The sequence below is a fragment of the Cucumis melo genome, chromosome 3 (assembly GCF_025177605.1).
Source record: "Cucumis melo cultivar AY chromosome 3, USDA_Cmelo_AY_1.0, whole genome shotgun sequence".
Taxonomy (NCBI): domain Eukaryota; kingdom Viridiplantae; phylum Streptophyta; class Magnoliopsida; order Cucurbitales; family Cucurbitaceae; genus Cucumis; species Cucumis melo.
The window spans coordinates 18,064,047-18,071,416 of record NC_066859.1 but is presented as its reverse complement, the minus strand read 5'-3'; the positions used below and the strand labels follow the sequence as shown (position 1 = coordinate 18,071,416).

The window sequence follows — 7,370 nt, the reverse complement described above, 5'->3', positions numbered from 1 at the left end:
TACATATTATTATTACGAAATATGAAAAATTGATGTCAAGATAACCTTTTTGAATGAAAATATTGAAAGAACATCTATATGAGCTAACCAAATAGATTAATAAAACAAGGTCAGGAGCAAAATTTTTGCAAGTTAAACACGATCATCTCTGGATTGAAAAAGGCATCCTGATCTTGAAATATAAGGTTTGACATTGCAGTAAAATCTTTTGGCTTTGGTCAAAATGTTGATAAGCCTAGTTGTTATTCTTGTGTTGTACTCCAATGACATCCTACTAATTAATAATGATTTAGAACTTCTTACTAACATCAAGACTAATTTTCAATACAATTTCAAATAAAATATTTGGGAGAAATACAATATATTATTTGAATATAAATCATTCGAAATTGCAAGAATAGAACTTTAGCCTTGTCTCAAGCATCTTATATTGACAACATGTTTGCCAAATATTCAATGCAAAATTCCATCAAAGGTAACTTATCTTTCAGGCATGGAGTTATCTTGTTTGAAGAACATAGTTCTAAGGCATTTTAAGAAGTTGAGGAAATGAGACAGATTCCATATACATTTGTTGTGCCCAACCTTAGCTTATGTATGTCATGTGTTGTGTACAAAGTCTAGCATATGTTATGTAGCTGGGATTGTTAATAGGTATCAATCTAATCCAAGATTAGTTCACTAACATAGGCAAAGACAATTCTCAAGTATGTTAGGAGAATGAGGATTTGATCTAATTAAGAAATCCATATTAAATTGGAACTAAAAATTTGATCCTTATATAATATAATGACTCTGATTTTTAAACTAATAAAGATTTTAGGAAATCCTCATTAGGATCATCAATATTCATGTCGGATGGATGAGCTATAGTTTAATGAAGCATCAAACAAAGATGCTTTGCTAACTCTACCACGGTGGTACAGTATATATGCGCTTATGAATCTACTAAGAAGGTTGTATGATTGAGGAAATTCTTAACTAATTTAGAGGTAGTTTCAAATATGTCTTTGCCCATCACATTTTATTATGGTAATAGAGGTAGTTTGAAAGAACCTTGGCAAGCACATCAAACGAAAGTGTCATCTATTACAGAAGATTATGCAATAAAGGGACATGATCATCACGAAGATAACTTCATGGCAGAACATTGTTGATCCATTTACAAAGCCTCTCACAACTAAAGTATTTAAGGGTCATCTAGAGAGTTTAAGTCTGCAAGATATATGCATCAATCTAAGGGCAAGTAGGAGATGTAAACTACGGCGTATGTCCTAGTTTATTGTATTTTACTTTCCAATATTATACATCCCACTAGCTTTAATTATGTAAACAAATTACTTATATAAATAAACTCTTATTATATTTAAAATAAGTTTTATTTATTCTGTATAACTCAAATCCAATAAGCTAAGACCTAAGGTTAATACATGTAACTTGACACAGTATGTAGTTAACATACAATGGATCATGTTTAAGTAATAACTTGAATGGTCTATAGGATATATGGATAAGATTAAGTGTCTTATCTTGGTAACACTATAGATAAAACCAACTTTGTAAATGTTATGAAAGTTGCAAGTATTACAAACAATTTGGCCTAAATCATTCATGTGCAGACATGTGATGAATAGGGTATTCTATATAATGAGATTATATGAGTCCAAACTACGAAACATAAAATCTTTAGTTACAACACCATTAATGGTAGAGATAACTATTTCAAATGATAACCTTGTAACTTAGTTTAAGTTATAAATTCCTGCTCATGTGAATTTTTCTTTGACTTGTATAGCTGAGAGTTATTTTAGTTGCCGACTCAATATGCCTACCACCTTGGAAATAATGTAATGTGAGGAGCTGGGAACATAGCATCACAATAAGGGATGCACTCATTCCCACATTTAGAGAAAATAGATAGGTTATTCCCTCGAAAATTGAACAATAAGACATCACCTTCTCAATGACCCAAGAGGAATTTTGTTTATGTTAAAACCATCAACAAATTCATTAGAGCATTAATGGTACTTAAGAAGAAAAAAGTAACTTCAAGGGTAAAATGATAATTTGACCCTTTTGCTTTGGTAAGGTATCATTTCATCATACACCTACATGAATATATAAAATATATATCAATATATGATTATGAAATACTAATAATAGTCAATTAAGGAAATAAATATAGATAAATAAGCTTAGAAAATAACATACTAGTAATCAATTTTTCACCCTCCCCTATTAATATAAAGGGAGAGGTTAGAAACTCTATAAAGGTATAAGTTAGAACTTTGACAAGGACACTAAAACTAAAACTAAAACTCATTCTATGTGTGATAAGCAATAGTTTTTTTTTTACCTTTCAACATCCATCACTTTATCTTCACTAAAAGAAACTCTATCTTCCAAATAATCCCCAATTACATACACCATTCTTGCTTTCTTTCCCAACAATGGTCCCAAGAACCAACTTGGCTTGAATCCCTTTCACATTGAAGCAAAATTATAAGAATTCCAAGTCCAATATAATCAGAATTACAAAGAAGAGGTTAAATTGTCCAAGATCCAAAACATTATAAACAACTCTCGTCAGAACTAGTTGACACAAAAATATTGATAAATGCATTAATATGAAGTCTCATTTTGATCTCTGAAACTTTAAGAATCAACCATTTTTACCCTTATCTTTCTCATATTATGCCACCTAATAACATATGTGACTTCATAGTATGTTACACCCATTTGTTACAAACAAAAATAAGGGAATTAAATAGACCAAACTGATTAAATTTAAGTACACCTATTGTACTTACTAATCATCTAAGTTTATCAAATAATAAATGCGTTGATTTAATACGAAATGTTTAAACAACAGTGCAATTACACAGAGCACTATTTATACAACAAGAATTTCTCTAGTTTAGAATCAGTAGACATTAGAAGGAAAGAAAAGAGATAGCAAATCCACATACCGAAGTTAAGAAAGAATAAGTAGGTATTGGAAGCAATGAAGTAAGAAGTAAAGATTGCTGTGAGAAATCTGAAATTTGAATGTATGAAAGCAGTAGCTTAACTCAAATTGGACTTCTGAAGACAACACTATAAAATAGAAAGTTGTTGAATAAAGAGTAAAATATTGTCCATGGATATTAGCAAAAATAATGAAGTTTGTAGTTCCATAATTTTGTAACCTTAAAAAGAAATATTCTTGACCGTATTCCAAGATGTTTTACAAGTTTGGGATCCTTTCTACATACTATGACTCTGTTTAATTTTATCTTCCAAATAGACAACCTCTCATGTAATAAGAAAGTTATTTGCTATAGTAAGAACTTATAAATATAGTTACAAAACTAAGCTTAAGGTCAAAACTTATAAACATTACAACAATTAAAGCCATCGAATTAAAAAACAAATTAAAGCCACCAAATAAACCAATCATATCATTGACTTTCATGTACTTGCATAACCACCAATATATTGATCTCAGTATGCAGAGCTCAATTAACGAAAAGGAGGCTGAAAAAAAAATGATTTAGCTAAATTTAGTTCATATGATGAGCAAAATCATTAATACCTTTAAGCTTTCTACTTCTGCTGTCAAATCATCAATTTTCTAGGTATCTTCAACCAGAACTTGGGTTTCTTGAATAACAGGAGGTGCTTCTTCAACAGCCTTCTTTGCAGCCTCTCGCTCCTTTATGAGCAATGAGTTAGTTTCATCAACTTTAGTCTGCAGCTCTTGCAAAGAATTTTGTAACTTTTCCATCTCTTGAGCTTTTGCCTCTTCTAGGTTCATCTGCACATATGATTCAAAGCTTATTAGATGAAATATTTATCTCAGTACAACTATTGTATCTAGGGTCAACCACAAAGGATGAAAAAGACTACAAGTAGTTAATTTGTTACAAGTTGTCAGTTCTCTAAGGTCAACCAAAAAGGAAGATCAAAACTACAAGTAATTGATTGTTTCAAATTGACTTGTTCTTGTTAGATGAAAAGGAACTGCCTAAGTGTCTTATTGGGGAGTATTTTCCATAGTTTTGCAACATTGTTACCCTGGGATGGCAGAATTGGTCAAGGAGGTAGCCATGGGCTGAATAGATCTCAATCCCATCAAAGCCTGTTGTTCGTAACATAAACATCAAATTAATAATCAAACTTTATCTCAAGATTGTTAAATTGCAAGACTTTTTCTTTCTAGGTAATTTACAGGTTTCCAACTTGCTTTCCAAAGATTCAACTACTATTGTTTCCTAATATGAGATTAAAAAAAGAATGTAGTGTTTATAATCTAATTACCTGCTCGAATGGCATTCAATATGCAGCTTGTCTATACTGCTCGACCACGACCTTGTAGGTACCAAGTGCCCGTGGGCTTGGATATGTGCCATAAGAGCCATGTGGAAGCAAGATTCTCCACCTCTTCGATATGGGCTTGCTTGTGGATGAAATTGGTGGCATCCAACCAGGTTGATAAACTACAAGTTCATTCAAAATCATCAAAATTAGAAAAGATCAGGAAGGAGATAAAAGATAAGATCACTAAGAAGTAACAAAAGATTTTAGTTTAGTTAGCATATCCATGTCCAACTCAAATTATACAAATAAATGCTGGAACTTATTAACTTCAAAATTTCTTTCTTGTACAAAAATGATATGTAATTGAATATAAACGTGTCCTTGTCGAATCATACTTCGTACCTTAGTGTGAAGCTCGGCCAACATGCCAGAGTTTGATAGAAAATAATGCTGCCTTTGGCATGAACAACATTATTACAATGATAAACAAGATAAAACACGACTAAACTTAACATGACCTCAAAAACTAAACAGATTAGACATCAAGAACCAACATTTAGGGCAAGAAAACCTCTTCTTCATCATAATCTCTAAACGAAACTTCTGTCTCTCAATCTAAAATCACAGATCAATAGCTAGAACCTAGGTTTTTTAAATGGACTAGAAATGTTAAAATTTTAAAAATCATACATCTTATTTTTCGAAATAAAAGTCATCTATCAGTTTCTTTTATGGTAAATTCACTCTATTCCAAAGCGCTTCAATCTAGAATGTAACGATGAAATAAAAGTATCTACTAAAATAATTTCAGTTGGGAAAATACAAATGTAGATCCTTAAGAAAATTCAAGTTCTGAAACTCAACAAAATCAAGGTAAATGAACATTGAAATTAGGAATGGAAAGCACCTCAGAGCCTTGCTTGGTGCATCGCCAGTGTCTGCACTTTGCGTTGTATCTGATCGTGTTGTCGGTTCTCAGGTGGATCCAGTGCGGGATCGGCCTGCTTCATCTGCTTCGCAAGCTTCTTCTTCATTCTAAAAGTCTTTTGAGACGTCATTTTCGGGTTTCGGTGATCGACGACGAGATTCTCCCATCAGTATAGAAAATTGAGCGACAAAAATTACTTAAAAAATTTTTCACGATCGTGGGAAGTGAGAGAGAATGAAGATGTAATGAAACAGACAGAGATCTTGCATAAAACTCTATAAGGTGCAAAGCTCTAACCCTAATTTCATCAAGCAAGTAAAGTATTTGCAAAAGGAGACAGATGAGAGAAATGGGAGAGATGGGCGTTGAGATAAAAAATGGGTTTAAGGAAAAATTTTAGCTTTCCGCCTTTTTTTTTTTTGTTTTGTTTTTTCATTTCCCTCGTTTTTTTTTAGCCCATTGTTCAAAAGGCTATAATGAATGGCTTTAAAAAGGGTTATTTTTTGTAGTTAACAGTGTGTTAGCTACATTCACGGGCAGAAGGAGAACAAATATTATTAGAGATAATGTTTTTTTTTTTAATACAATAAGTTAATAGTGTGTTAGCTACATTCACAGGCAAAAGTGTTCATTTTTGAAAAGGTATTCATATTTGTTCTGCTATACTTGAAAACAATTTATATAAGTTAAGACCAACACGAGCAAATTTTGTCTTAAATACTGAAATGTTTAGAACAGCTGAAACTCAGAATAAAAGACAAAAGGTTTCTTCTAATGCCTTCTTGTGGCACTTAAGAGTTGGTCACATAAATCTTAATAGGATTGGGAGATTGGTTAAGAGTGGACTTCTAAGTCAGTTAGAAGATAACTCTCTACCTCCATGTGATTCTTGTCTTGAAGGAAAAATGACCAAAAGATCTTTTAGCGAAAAAGGTCTTAGAGCCAAAACACCTTTAAAACTCGTACATTCGGACCTCTGTGGACCAATGAATGTCAAAGCTCGGGGTGATTATGAATATTTCATTAGTTTTATTGATGATTGTTCAAGGTATGGTCGTGTTTACCTAATTCAGAACAAGTCCGATTCTTTTGAAAAGTTCAAACAATATAAGGCTGAAGTTGAAAATGAATCAGGAAAAACTATAAAGACACTTCGATCAGATTGAGGTGGAGAGTATATGGACTTGCGATTCCAAGACTATTTGATAGAACATGGAAACCAATCACAACTCTCTGCACCTACTACACTTAGTACGCCTCAGCAAAATGGTGTATCAGAAAGAAGAAACCGAATTTTGTTAGACATGGTTCGCTCTATGATAAGTTTTGCTCAGTTGTCGGATTCTTTTTGGGGATATACTTTAGAAACAGCTATCTATATTTTAAACAACTTTCCCTCTAAAAGTGTTTCTAAAACACCTTATGAGCTATGGAAAGGGTGTAAAGGTAGTTTACGTCACTTTAGGGTTTGGGGATGTCCAGCACACATGTTGGTGCAAAATCCTAAAAAGTTGGAACGTTGTTCAAAATTATGCCTATTTGTAGGTTATCCAAAAGAATCTAAAGGTGGTTTATTTTATGACCCTCAAGAAAATAAAGTATTTGTGTCGACAAAGGCTGCGTTCTTAGAGGAAGACAACATAAGAAATCATCAAACTCACAGTAAACTAGTATTAGAAGAAATTTTCAAAAATACTACAGATAGACCTAGTTCATCCACTAAAGTAGTTGATAAAACTAGGAATATTGGTCAAACACATCATTCTCAAGAGTTGGGAGAACCTCGACGAGTGGGAGGTTTGTACGACAGCCTGATCGCTATTTGGGTTTAAGTGAAGCTCAAATCGTCATACCTGATGATGGGATAGAGGATCCATTGATCTTATATACTTGACGATTTTTACATGTCAAGTATAAATATATTTGACGCTTAAAAACTATCAAGTAAACCTGCCTTATTCTTGACACATTGAAAAGTGTCAAGTAAACAAATACTTAACAAGTAAAAAGTGAAAAATAAACCCAATTTTGTAGTAGTGGCTAAAGTTAAAAATCCTTCCGAATCGATCTTAACTTCTTCTGGATCAACCTCAACTTGTGCAAAGGAAGAAGATGCTTTCTTCTTATCACTCTTTTTCTTCTC

The 7,370-nt window shown here is 32.5% G+C and overlaps 1 pseudogene; it reads right to left on the bottom strand.

Annotated features, from left to right (window-relative positions):
* Positions 1–1,525: 1,525 nt before the first annotated feature.
* On the bottom strand, positions 1,526–5,653 carry LOC103501297 (uncharacterized; annotated as a pseudogene).
* Between the last annotated feature and the right edge of the window lie 1,717 nt (positions 5,654–7,370).